Consider the following 15220-nt stretch of genomic DNA (forward strand, 5'->3'; position numbering starts at 1 on the left):
GCTTGGTTATATCTGAGTCTTTGGCCAGAGTATGCTGGGTCGGAATATAGGCTCTCATGATAATATATGTAAATGATAATATGATTAGGATATGGGTATGGACACCCATGACCATGGACATTAGCGCTGGTTATTGAGTGGTACGCCGCTGCATGTTTAGAATAATTTCACTTTATACATTAGTCTAAATTAAACCTCAGTGATGCATGATGTAGATATTGAGGGGCTGTGGTGGTGGCAAGGGGTCTCAGATGGTCTCAAGCAAGGTGGTATGGGACACAAGCCACACAAGACACGTTTTTAATGATGGAACCACTAAAAACTATGTAAGCTTAAAAGTCATCTGACCTTAGGGGCCACTATGCAGCTCTGCAGACTGCATGGATGATGTGCCCACTAATAATGAGCAGGATTACAAATGTGGTTTGCTGAGAGTTACACTGTTCTGGCAGAGATCATAAATCAGTATACGCATGATAGTACAATGTCATTTATTTAAATGACCGAGTACATCTTGCAAAGTATGCTCTGTAGTAAAATGTATATTAAGAGGAAATCCAGAATCAGAGTTGCTGCTTCTTGTACTCTAACAGCTTACATAGATGACATGGAGTGATGGTTCCAGTTAACCATTGCATTTGAGTATATTATGGATTTCATCTGATTTAGCTAGACAAACAAAACATAACCTGTTAGTTACATTTGCCACAATTTGTACTTATTTCCCTTACCATAAAGAATGAACTGTGCTAATTTTAATTATCTAATTATGTGGAAGCAATGCAAGAAATTAGTTTGTTTTTAATTTATCCTGTGCATGATACGTAAAAATTCAGTTTGCAAAGTGAACATATTGCCTATCTACCACCTTTTTAATGATGCAATAAATTGAATATATGCAAACTGTAGAGTCACAGGTAATAAGGTTCGTTTTGGCTGCAGTGTGCACGGCAGAATGAGCTTTCTTTGCACAAAACATTGTTTAAAAAAATTCTCAATATGACTTATTATATTCTAAATATACTGTACAATACACATATTTAAGGGTGGAACGGGATAGCAGGTGCTACATACCCTTTCTGCAGTGACTGAGTATATGGTACTGAAACAACCGTTCATGGATTACAGGAAAGATCACTAATTTGCTATACTTATACTCCCCTGTGTTGGTATAAACTAAAAATTTCAGTACCACGAATAGTGTATGTCATTCTCATGCCTTTCTTTAGCTTTGTGCACATTTGCTGTATCTGATTTCTGCATGTCATTCAACACATTGAAATTAGGCTTGCCTAACCAGGGGGAAGATGGACATGTTGTCACATCTGACTGCTAGAAGAATATTTTTAAACAATCTTTCCATACCCATGTGAGCTTGAATCTTAATAACTTGAGTCTTAATAACAAAATACAACATCAGGAATATAAAAAAAATGCTAAACAATATCCCCCAAACCATTCCTACAGGAGTGTTTGGTGCAGTCTGATTGCATCCAGAGACATAAGGATTATTACCAGATCTAGATACACGTCTAGCTACCAGTAAACAAGTAACTTTATGTCTATGGATAATTTTAGGAAGTTTAAAAATAGTAACAAAATTACTTTCTTTGGAGTTGACTTTTGACTCAGCTGTGTGTATCTTCTACTTCTTTTCCACATCTATTGTTGGGGGCAATTTGCATTTTCTTCCCTCTTTTTCTTTGTTTTTTTTTTCCCTCCATCCTGATCCATTGTTTCATACAGCAGCTAATTCCTGCAAACCACCTCCACCCCCTGCCAGCTGGGTGCTGCTGGAAGTTTGCTACTGTAAAGACCCAAGTCAAACAGTCAACCTGGCTACAGTGCAATCCACAATCCAAATACACAAAGCATTTGGAAACAAATGAGCTAGTTATAGGATTAATTCTTAACTATCCCCTAAATGATTAGTCCTAGTTAGTTGTATTGGAGATAGGTGTATTTGACATCTCTGTCAGCCTAAACTACTAGTACAGCATAGTCATTATACATAAACAAAATCTGTAATGGTTAAGAGCTCCTAAAAAAAATATTTCATTGTAAGATAATATAATGTTACAGGTGTAAATTAATTTTGACATTTTCTACATTAGTAGCATATGTCAAATTATCACAACCATGATGGAAGGTAACAAGCTGAGGAATTGTCTTGGCAGAATCAACTAATCAAAATAAGCTTAATGGAATGTTAAAACTATATATTTGTCATACTATAAAATGGCATTAGGTACACAAAAAGTGTTACTAATATTTGAAAGAGTTTTCAGATTATTTTATTGTTTTGTTTTTAGATCTATTTGAAATGCAAGAATGTGGATGAAATGACTCCATGTCTATGGGACCAGGCATTTCTGCTTCATGATTTACTAATGCATAACAGCCCTGTCCAACTTTAGTCCCCAAGGGCTTTATACTGGACAGGGGACAACATTTTACTTTCAAATCTAAACTTTGCATATTTCATGAATATACCTGTTCATTATGGAAGCCACTAGATGTCCAATAAGATCCATACTCCTGTTGTAGAATGCTACCTATAGACCATTCTTATTCACTTGGTCATCTAAGTCAAGCTAAAAACAAGAATCACAATTAAGTGTTAAAGGCCCCACTAATGATCATGATGATTGTATTGAAACAGTATGTTGTTGAGGTCACCATAGTTATATGATTCATGTGGGGTTGGACTGACCTGAGGAATCAGGGTAGCTGCAGGCAGTGGTGTGGGTGTTGGGAGCTGCTAATGTGTAATTCAGACTTTGACAGTTACTTTCTTTACCTTTGTTTCCTGTGTTTTCCCTCCACTCCTGTGTTTTTGTTTGCAGTCTAAGCAGTGATGTGATGACTGGCACTACCCCCAGACTGCCAGGGGCAAACTGTCAGCAAAAGTTTCCTTTTTGGATTAAACTAAACATTGTGACTGAATTTCTAACATTCAGTAAAAACATACGAAACATATTATGAGTAAATACAACGCGCATGGAAACATTTATGAGCTAAAACAAATTATCAAAAATATTACTGGCAACTTAGTTGGCCTACGTATGTTTAGAGGAAGGCAGAATGGGCATAAAACAATAAGCTTTCTCAGGATCAGTGATTGTTTCACAATAAATGCCCTCAATCAACTTCTAACTAATGACTAATAATAGGTTCTAAACACCAGCTGAAGAATTTGTCCATGTTAAACCTTTATGTAAAAAAAGGGGATGACCATATCAGAAATCAATCATTGTAACATTTGGTTTTGTTATTTAAATACAAGCAAAAAGTTTAAAGGAACACTTATCTTTTGTCATATCAATATTAATATCAATGGCAATATTGGCAATAGTTTTGTTTAAGATATGCTATAGGGTTAGCGTACCTGATGTGATGGGTGTTTTGAAAGTCTTGGAAAAAACATACCATATGTCCCAGATCCTGTACATAAATGTGTCAAATTAGAATTCATATTGGGCACACAAGGCCCTGTACATTTAGATTATGAGAAGGAGTGTACCAGTTCACATATGCTGAAAAGTTTCCATGAAGTGTGGTTACATTTTCACATGACTGTAAGCCTTATTTTAACACTTGGGGGGAAAAGCGCAATTCATTAAACTGACCAATACACATCCACAAAGCATTTCCCTCACCTCACACACTGACTGTGGATTGCATTGTAAATGCATTTGAATTGTTCTTCTCAGTGGGCTCCCCTGTTTATGACACCCTGTATCCAGACCATGCATAGACAAGCTCAAAATATGACACACATACATGGTGAATCTATTTGACAGCATTGTCATCAGAAGAAGTGAGGGTAAATCTCATCAGATGGAAAGGAAATACTGAAAACGATTCCAATCACTTGCTACTTTTATTAAAACAAGTGATAGAACAATACTAGAGTGACAATATAACATACTATGATGTTAACAAATGCTAAAAGAGGCGTAAAATCCTTTTTAGTTTATATGTGCTATAGACATTATCCACAAATATTTTAAAACATTAAAACTGAAAAATACATTTTACCCTTTTTAAGTATTTAAGCGATGTAAACTTTTGAAAAGAAACCAAAAATAGTATATTGCAACTTTTTTTCCTGATTACCTGGAACCTTTACAAACAACAACAGGAAAAACTGAAAAATAAAACAATGGGAAGGTCTGAAAGAAAAGGAAGTGTTGTTCTGCACAGAAGGCTTTTGGCAGTGATGGGTTATAATAAATATGTTCGGGGATATAGCTTCAGGAGTTGTGCTTTAAAAGAAGACAAAATGTCACATCCATCTTCAATGGTGAAAGTGTGTAGTTACAGTTTGAGATTAGATGTAACAACTACTAGTAAAAATCATACAAGCAGCTTGTGTACCTATGAGTGTCATTAAGTCTGTGTCACTGACTCAAACTAATTGAAATCAATTAAAAAAAACTTTACATTTTCTAAGCTGTCATTTTTCTAATAAGACATCAAAGAAAACACCCAACTTTTTACCCATACATCAAACTGTCAGGTCGAGGTTTGGATTAGGACATGAGGACTGCAACATTGCAAACCCAGAAGTCAGTAACGTTTTAGGAGTATATTTACCAGCTCACATTTGATCATTATGGCTTAAGAGATAGGATTCTTTCCCATAGTGCATTGAGTCTTCCACCTGTTTCTATGCTGAATCACCTGTGTGAATACAACCAACATGTGCTGCTGTGCTCATTTGCTGTTTATTCTTAATGGTACTCCAAACACACCTTTGTAATACACTGCAGTGCAATACATGGCAATAAAAGCACAGCATGTACTACATTTCCCTGCAAAGTAGCATGTTGGTCTGTCCATAGCCACAAAACACACGAAGGGCAAAGCACATGACAACAAAGTGGGGGAAAGCCTCTATCCCCTTTATCCACCAATTGTTGCAGTCAGTTTTTAAACATATTGCATACCTTGCACATAATAAACTCTCATTTTTCAGTTGTTATTATTAATATTATTATTAGTTGTTCCTTCAGTTTACCATTTGGTTTATATTACTGCAGCACATTGGTTCTTGAAGATGTATGTACTACGTTTGTGATCCATACTGTACTACATTCATTAGATTCACAGTAAATAGTATGAAGTGTTTATAGTGTAAACAAGGGATAAAATATCACCTGCACTGTGCTTCAAGGCAATATACAATTCACAATAGACACAACAACCCCCACTTTCCTGTATTATCCCAATTCCCACCAACTGCTAGCTATTGTTATTTACCTATTGTTGTCTCACCTAATCAAGGTTTTGAACCTTCTGTTCCCTTGTCATTTTCAATCAGTTTTCACCTCTCTTGCAGGTAAAAATATTCAAATATTGTCACTATGGTATTGAAATACAGGAAGCAAAATGTCATGCTGCATAAAGACACCAGGAAGCAAAGCCCCAGAAAATGTGTTGAGCTGTGTAATACTTGAAAGTGTCGGGGTAGTTAGTGTACCATAAGACCCTGTTCATAATAGGGGCATTGCATTGTGTTCTGCATTGCTCAATAATGAAATACCATATGACAATAAATTCCTCAGTGTGTGCAGGTGCTTAGCAAAGTGTAATTTTGGACTGCAGAGTTGGCCACTATGTGGAAAACACTTAATGATGGGAAGAGCACCAGAAACACAGATACAGTCTTTGTAAATTTAGCTGAGGGCTCAGAAATCCTATGTGTGTGGCAATTATTGGGCTATATTTACTGAACAGTTATGTGCACCCAAAACAAATACACACTGTGTACAGGTTAGGCAAAAGCCCATTGTTATTGTAGACAAAATAAGGCATCCTTTCGTATTCTGTAATGGTCCCCCAAGAGGAAATACTCATTTAACTAAACCCTCCTTTACACATACAAACATAGATTCTATTTACATGCATTTGTCTTGCCTCCCATTGCTAAGGTTACATCTGCACAATAAACACAGAGGCAAACATTTCAAACCTTAATGGTCAAACAGTAAACCAATTGTAATCAATACAAAGTCCAAAATATTACTGAAACTGTACACCCACTGTATCACATATAGATAATAATAGTGGAAACATTTGGAGAACTGTATAAACTATTGGAAAAGAAAATGGTGATGACGTTACTGGGAAATTTGACTTAGATAATGTTGTTTGATATGGATAGATTGGGAGCCCCTTTTGTGGGACAAATAATGACATAACTATGGACTTTGTAAAGCACTGTGTAATATGTCAGTGCTATATAAAAAATAATTTAATAATAAATACACTGGAAAGATGATGTTGTTTGACTGAACCTAAGGTTCAACCTCACATGATCGAATACAAATAAAATATCTGGTGTTTTCCTGTTTACCTAATTGTCTTGTAAAGACAATAATCACTGAAAACAATAACCAAAGTGTAAATATGAGGGTGAAGCATGAAATACAGCAGTAGGGATCAATATTTGTTTCTGTCATATTGTAATGAAGAAAACAGAATGGCATAAAGGGTCTGTATGCCATGTATCAGGCCTGTATCTTTTCTGTGCTTTCTATACAGATGGGTTCTATCAGAACATACAGTGACCTGAACTAAACTAAGACTTTTGAAATGTCCTTTGATCAAGTAATTTGACCCAAGTTAGGTTCTCACAAGTGCCAATTTATCTAAATTGGATTTGACCATTTATGGTGCTGTCCAGGTTTAACCGCTTCCAGATTTTGTGTCTTATTTTGATAAAATAGCAATATTTTGTCCCAGACAATGGATAATGCAGGCAAGCTGAACTTTGAATATAGGTGTGAATATAAATCCTGTGTGCCTATTTATACACATGTCAATTTTGGTTATAGATTACTCCAATAGTGACTCATGTTTCATGGCTAAACACTTTCATTAATATATGTGGATATTTTTTCAATACATAAAAACCATACTTAATGTTTTTCACTATCTAGTGTCATCTCAAAAGAATGGAAACAGCCACCATTGCATCTTTCCACGGTTCCATTTTACTTCTGAATAAAGCACATTACTGCACAATGTGGTTTTGATGGCCTCAACTTTTTATGTGCTTTCATAAAAAGTATTTCATATTCTCTTAATAAAGAGAACTAAATGCAATCCATGGGTGTATATTCCAACAAAGTAACCTCATACTTCAAACAGCATAAATCAAATATACATTTCTTTCTTTCTTCTGTTCTTTATTTCAGTATTCCCAGTTTCTTCCCTGCCTTTCTCCCCCTATTGACTGACTGTCTTACTGACTTTCTACAGAAATATTAATAATAAAATTCCGGTAAAGCTATGTTTATTTCCCACTATGAACAGGTGTATGTATTTAATGTAATAAAATGTAAAAAACAGGAACTTGTTCTGTACATGACTGGATACCAATAAAAGAAGTATAGTTTTACTGCAAAAATAATACTGGGTAAATAAACTCTTGTCCTATAGTATCCTTCTACTTCACTCTCGTCCATGTCCTAATGAGACCCTTCTATTTTATTCCTGTTGTACAGGAGACTTTAAAATGCTGATAGCAGTCAAATTCTGGCAGGTACACTACTGCATTCAGAATCACAAATGACACATCCCCTAGTATTTTTGTGTGGCCAAAAATCTTTTTGCCACTTGTCTAGGATCACTCAAACCTGAAGACTGCTCTCATCAGGAGTATAAATCCCATAATTCTCAGTGCAAACTACCGAAAGTGCATATGTGCCATAAGTCTTTCCATGGCACCAGATTAACAAAGTGTATGTGTGAAACTATTTAAGTGCCAGCTAAAAAAGAAAATGCACATGCCCTGCTGCAGACCAGGGAAGAGACAAGCAAGGGTGGCTATGGTGGTGGTCTCTGCTATGGGATCCTGCAAGGCAGTGTTGCCATCCTAAAACAGAAAGAATGACTATAATTATGATTGAGATAACATCATAGTAAAATTCAATCCATTTAGCTATGTACAAAATTTAATTCTTCTCATTACTAAAACATATTTTTTAGTAATTTAAAAGTGATCTTTTACTACCATTTCCTTCTGCACTGTGCTCTGCATGACGTATTAGTATGAGAAATGGCTGTTTGCACAGTGCTGACAACTGATATCTCCGGACAGTGTGAAGGGTGGTGCAGGGGCATGCGGAGTGTGTTGTAAGTCACACGTTTGACCACATGCCAAACTTCTGCTTTCATGATGTATTGTCCTGTTATGTCTGTCACTCAAACTGCTCAAGAGAATATTATGTTTATTACTATTCCCCTTACATTATTAGCTGGCAAAAAGTTTTATATAATGAAACTGCTCAAGAGAATATTATGTTTATTACTATTTCCCTTACATTATTAGCTGGCAAAAAGGTTTATATAATGAATTCCTTGCTTTTATGAATTCTGGTCATTATCACTAAACTGTTCACTGGTGCACTGATCATTGTGCTTCTACTGCAAAACTGTTGCAATCAGTGAACTAAGGTTCACTATAAACAAGCAAACCCACTGTTATTGTACTATTGTAATATTGTATGTAATATTCTGCCCTTCCAATAAAGGACTGTTGATAGAATAAATCACATGACATATGAAAACTGATTATCAGTTTTTTTTGATCATCCCCAGTGTAAAAATTAGTTGATTACAATCAGACAGCTATTAAATTCACTCCAGACCTGACCATGTTATCAGAAATCAGATCAGAGGTAAAAGGTAACTTGTTAGAACTTGGACTAAGAATAAGGTCCTGTCCACACCAGTGTAGTTTGCCTGGAGTTGGAAGGATTTTTAACACAATTGTGATAGAGTAGGGAAGGGTTAGAAACCGTTCAGGCTTTTATTGTTCCCACTGGAAATATTTCCATTAGCTTCCACTCATGTCACCACAACAGTAAGTGTTTAGACTCTCTCCCATAGAAACACAGACAGCAGTCAGATTTTTTTTAGTAGATTAGTAGAGAAACCCTAAGCAGTTGCCCATTTTTTTCTGGAGTTACCAGGGTGTGGTGGAGTGGTGGAGAAAAGAGGTGGTGGAGAAGCTCCCGACAAGGGACAAGGAATTAAAACCTGCTAGAGGTTATTGCAGACATTGACACTTGCTGGAGGTGATTGTTTGAATTAACACCCACTGAGCTTTATTGCTGGCATTAAAACTTTTTGGTGCATTTGCTAGCAATGACACAGAAGGTTATTGCTGGTACTGAAACTTAATAAGGTTTATTGTAGGCACTGATGCTTACTGGGTGTTATTGCAGGCACTGACATTTACCAAAGAATATTGCTGGCATTGACATTTACTGGGAGCTAGTGCTACCACTGAAACTAGTTAGGGGTTAATGTGGATACTGACACTTACTGTGTGTTATTGCTGTTGCTAATACTTTCTGTGCATATATCTGGCACTGGCACTTACTGGGGTCAATCCTGGGGTCATTGCTGACACTAAAAGTTACTTGGAGTTAACTTCAACACTTCGTGGGGGTTGTTGATAGTTATTACTGCTGGCTCTTACAATTGACCCGATATCTTCACTAGGTTTCTGGGAGGACATGCTACCTGCACTTGCTACGTGGGGGACATTATATTTGCACTTGTTATATGGGACACGTGATTATTTTACTTTTTCATCCATAGTCTAAACCCTAAAGAGTCTTACAAATAATGAACCAGCTTTTTGTTTTAAAGTTTGGGGACACCTGATCTAAGATATCATAAATTGCCTAAGATTTTTAGTCCTTGCTTGTGATAATTTAGAACTAGGTAACAAAATAGGGGTAATAAATTAGGGGTGCATTGTTCCAACATGCTAAATTAAGCACGCAGGTATATACAAAACAATTGTGGATTTGAGATCAGAGAAGAGCAAGTTGATCAGATTTGTAAATAAAAGATTTATTTGTCTATGAGAAGGTTGGAGAAGTAATGATAAGTTTTTTGAGCAGGCTGGAGGGGACTATTGAAAAAAAATACTTGGGGTGGGAGAGCTGTAGTGTGAATCTGGGCCATCAGCAGTTGGTGTGGCCTGAACACCATCTCCCACATTCCAGCAGTGTCTGGTTGGCTCTGTGGAGGTTCGCGCCTTTCTCACGACCTCAAGTCCCTAAGTCCAGCTGCGAGCTATTCATTTCCTGCCAGCAATGCAGCACAGTCTGCAAGTTCTGAGATGTCTTCCATTGACCTTATGTAGGGGGTCCTGGCTGCACACAGCTCTGATAATGCTGCCCATAGATGTTTATTATAACTTCTCACTATCACACGTCTAAGCATAACCCCAGCAGCCTGCTTTACCAGTCTCATTCATGACATTAGACTAACCATTCAGACACATTGCTCTGGTTGTAAGATAAACATCCTGTTTGGATATATCATGTTTTTTTTACATACAGAAATGTTCTAATCTATGTTATGTATGCTGAATAAAAATAGTAAAGTGGGACCCAAACATCAAAAGTAGATGATCCTTTTTTTCTTACTAATATTAAACTCTTCTTGTAATTGTATAGAGCACAACTATGTCCTAGAAAGACCCTTAAGGTCCCTTCAGAGATTTGCAGTGTGTTATTGCTGATACAGGGTGTTGATGTGTGTTGTGTTAAGGTGGCTAATAAATTTTAAATTGTTCAACAATAGTCCTCAGCACACCTACATTGTCCTGGACCCAAAACTTACATCACCAACCCTTTTGATTCCCCTTGCAGCTAACATGCCCACTACATTAAGCTGGAACCTCAACTTCTAAACTTCATTATTATTATTATTATTATTATTATTATTATTATTAATAATAATAAACAGGATTTATATAGCGCCAACATATTACGCAGTACTGTACATTAAATAGGGATGACAACTTCATGACATCTCCTTCAACCCCTGCTAAATATGTTCCCTCTTCCTCAGGTGATGTAATTTGACATAGCACTTGCTAAAGGTAATGAAGATAGAGAATGTATTTGGATGTGGATTTGTAAGCTTTGCTTTACATTGTCCCATACAGAAATGGAGAATGGTTATCCAAAAAAAGACAAACAAATTTGCCTTCAGTAAAACATTAGATAGGTGAGATAAAACACATGTATGAGAATAGTTTTTATGTTCTTTTGAGGACAGAGAATCTAAAATATCGAATACATAGATGCTATGCATAAGGTTAGCATAAAATAAGTCGAATATAGTAGTTGGAAGAAGATTATAGGAAGGCCCTGGCTCTGAGTGGTACTGTTGATTCACACTGGAAGAGAAAGACACCCTTTAACATACATTTATGATATAAGAGAAGAGGTGTAGAAGGGGGGAAAGGGAGAAGAAACACATCTGAGATTTCGGATTTTTTTTCTTGTTTATTGGTTTTCACTTTTTTGTCTGTATAGTGGGTTTTAGAATGTGTTTTGTATTTATGCAAAAATTCATGTATAAAAAAAAAAATAGAAAGGTTTATAAAAGAGATGGGCAGCAATCAGGGTTAAAGTTTCTGGGTCTTTGAAACACTTGTTTCATGGGTCTACCTAGTACCACTGGAATTTTTGCTAAAATTTTTTTACAATCTTTTTACAGAGGTGATAAACGATAAACCATCTGTCAGCTTTTTAATGCTGCCTGTGTCTCAACAGGGGAGATTTAACCTCGCTTCTTCCCCAGAAAACGAATTTTGTAAAGCCGGACATATAAAAGATACAGATGAATGCAGCAAGATACAGATGAATGCAGCTCTGAATACATCATTATAAATGTGTTGTTTTGGAAAATGCAAGCAGCATAAGTACTGTAATCTGACTGGATGTCAGTCTGAAAAAACTAGAGATCAGACTGGGGTAGGTATGCTGTTTCTCTTTTCACTATCCAGTCACATTGTGTGAAAATGTAATTACAGAAGACAAGCGGCTGTACAACTGGCCTTACCAGAACATTGTGTTTGATGCATAGACCTCCACGCTTTTGCCTTGTAGTAACCCTGATCAGAAGCTTCTGGTAGATCGCAGGAGTCAACAGCGAGTGGTCTGACATCTGGAAACAATTAGCAGGAAGCTTGCACTTTGGTCTGTAACTGTGGGAAAAATTAATTGACTTTAATGACAGGCCTCACTCGTTGCACTAGTGTGGATATTAAGTTGCAGTGGTTACACATAGAAGAATACTCTGAGGGTTTGGATTATGTGAATACCTATAAACCACGTGTCATGACTGCTACATAATGGCAGTTTGTTTTATAATGAAGATAAAAATGCATATTAGGACAGACTTTGCAGTCTATTTAATCAGCGTTTAGTGAAAAGTGACAAAGGGCATGATTACTAAAGGAGTAATTCCACCACATGTTGTAATTCATTTGTGTTACCAAATGAAGGTAAGGAAACAAGATCTTCTTCAGCTTGTGAACACAGTATAAGCTTATCATGTATAATGCAATACCTAAACCATAGAGGATGGAGAAAGGGCCGATTTATAGACCTGATATTGGTCACTCATCATGCATAAAGCATTACCTTAATTGTAGGGGCTGGAGAATGGGCAGACATATAGACCAATATCAGTGTCTATACATCTGCCCGTTCTCCAACCTCTACCTAACACAGAAAAAGCATATCAAACAATTTATATTCAGCCCATGAGATAGGCTAGGGAGGATTATCATGGAGATCACATAAGGTTTTTTAAACACTCTCCTATCTGATGGTGTACCATGGGCATTAGAAAATGGGCAGATTGTCACAAAATATTTATAGTTTGTAGGCTCTTCTGGGCAGGGTGCTCTGTCTGTATCTGTCTGTCATTTGCAACCCCTATTTAATGTGCAGCGCTGTGTAATATGTTGGCGTTATATAAATCCTGTTTATTATTATTATTAATAATAATATTAATAGTAATAATAATAATAATAATAATAATAAATAGTCACTTTTATGGTCCTGTGCATACAGTAATTTAATGGTAACTTTTAACACAACCTTGTACTGTTTAAGTCATTAAATGCAAAATAGTTGAAGTGATACATTTTAATGACTAAAGATTTCAGTACCTGTTTTATCCTCTTTTCATAGAATTGTACAAAACCTGAGGATAAGATCTAAGGAGTTTCAAAAACTTGCATCATTTTACAAAAAATAACCAGCAAAGGTACCACTTGAACTCCACACTTTCTGCATTCATTTATCTTGGAAATTATGCATTATGTATTTATGTTTTTTTTACTTGATGTATAGGATCTTCATAAAAGTTTAAACATACTGAAAATTTGTACTTATTGTCTTGCCTGGAAAAAAAATATGTGCAGTTTAGGTTTTGCACTCCCTTTCATTTATTAGTATGGTATTAGTTATAAATTTACCTCTGAAGTTCTTATAACCTTTGGCCAATGAAAAGTAGCATTTGAGAGGTTGAGGCTTAGGTGGGCCGTGGGTCATATTCAGTAAGGGTAGTGTGTGTTAGACAATAAATAAATAAAAATATGAGAGTTGTAACTAAAAGGCAATCAATTTCTTTACCATGTGTAGGGCTAGTGCTTGAAAGAAGGTCCTCGCAAAATCCCAGGAGACCAGATAATGAATGAGAGCACAACAGAAAAAAAAGAAAAACCTGTACAAAAAAAATCAATGAGAATGTTTCTAGTAAGCTTTACTAATGATCTTCACAAAAAAGAAGAGGTTGTGAACTCAATACAAGGCTACTATGTGAAGACACTCTGTTTGATAATAGAAAACAATTAGGAGTTTTTTCTGCAGCATGTACAAGCATCTTCTTGTTTAAAGTGCTGTTTCAGACACATTTTGTCTCTTTCTCCATCCTATTTACTAACTTATGGGAAATATACAATTTTAATTATATATATATATATATATAGCTATATATAGATATATATATAAATTCCACACAATACAGATATTTTAGGTAAAAGTTGACTGATGTGCCTGTACTTTATTTTTTAGGTACTTTATTATTTTTTATTTATGTACTTTATTATTTTTTTGTATATAGGAAGCTTAAACCTACCGCTAGTGTAATTAACACATAGCTGAAGTATTGTATTTTCAGCCATGTGATTGCAAATGCCATTTTGTATTATTTTCTTTAAAAAATCATTATTATGGTGTGTTACCTTTATAAATGAAGGCTATTGCATGTTACAGATAGATACTGTAGTTTTGTTTATTATGATAACAAACTCAGTCACACTGGCGAATTAGAGAAATCTACTAAGGGCAAAATATCTGTAGGTTCAGCAAGCTATACAGGTAAAATAAACAGGATTTTCAGTACTTTTCGATAGCACTGCCAAACCATGTGTAGTGTGCATGCCATCACGGGGAAAGCTGTTAGCATACATACTTTCATCACATGCCGAGGTGGTCTCAACACAAAAGACAAACACACACAGCCTTGGGGCTGCCCATGTCTCGGAGGTTTGAAAAGTCTGGTCTTGTCTTATATTTTCTCCTCTGTGGCTTTTACTTGCCAAACACCTGGAAAAGAATCAGACACCTGGCTGCTCCAGACAGAATCCAACAAGCCTTCATGGTGGGATTTAACAAGGAATTCCCTGCAGATCCCATGACTGTTGGATACTGTTCCTTTTTGTTCAGGCTTGTTACCAATTTCCAAAGGATCTGAAATCTGAGAAGTGAGTTATGGCGCAGTAAGGGTCAGTTACTGGAGGAATTATATTTTCCTTCCTATACTCATTACCAGCATCTAGTAAGGTTTAGGCAAAATTCATATTTTTTTCTTTACACAAACTGGTTGTTGAAAATGACTTTAGTGAACAATCCATACCTTTTATTGTAATTTCTGCAATACAAGTAATGAACTGGTCTGCCCTAACAAGGTATATTTTAATAGACAAAGGATTCTGATGACTTCAGCACTGTATTTTCTAATGTCCAGTGCATGTCAATTGCAGAGTAACATTTCACTTAGAACTCAAGATTTTAGACTTGAAATGTTGGAAAACTAAACTTTGCCTTTGTAACTTTGAGTGCATCAGAATCAAGAACAGATCATAGGAATGTAATAAAGAAAATCTGCCCATCTGACATACTATTTTACATATGTATATTTTATACATTTTTCTTTCTCTCAGGAATTTAGATTTAAATCAAACAAGAGCAATGTTGGTGTAATACTAAATTAGGCAAGGATTGTGTTCGGACACTAAAAAAATTGTGTTTTCTCATGTGTTCCTTTCTTCATCTATCATTAACAATTAATTTTAGTGTGATCTGTTTTACACATTCACAATCAT

Source organism: Pyxicephalus adspersus, chromosome 4, assembly GCF_032062135.1.
Source record: "Pyxicephalus adspersus chromosome 4, UCB_Pads_2.0, whole genome shotgun sequence".
Classification (NCBI taxonomy): Eukaryota; Metazoa; Chordata; class Amphibia; order Anura; family Pyxicephalidae; genus Pyxicephalus; species Pyxicephalus adspersus.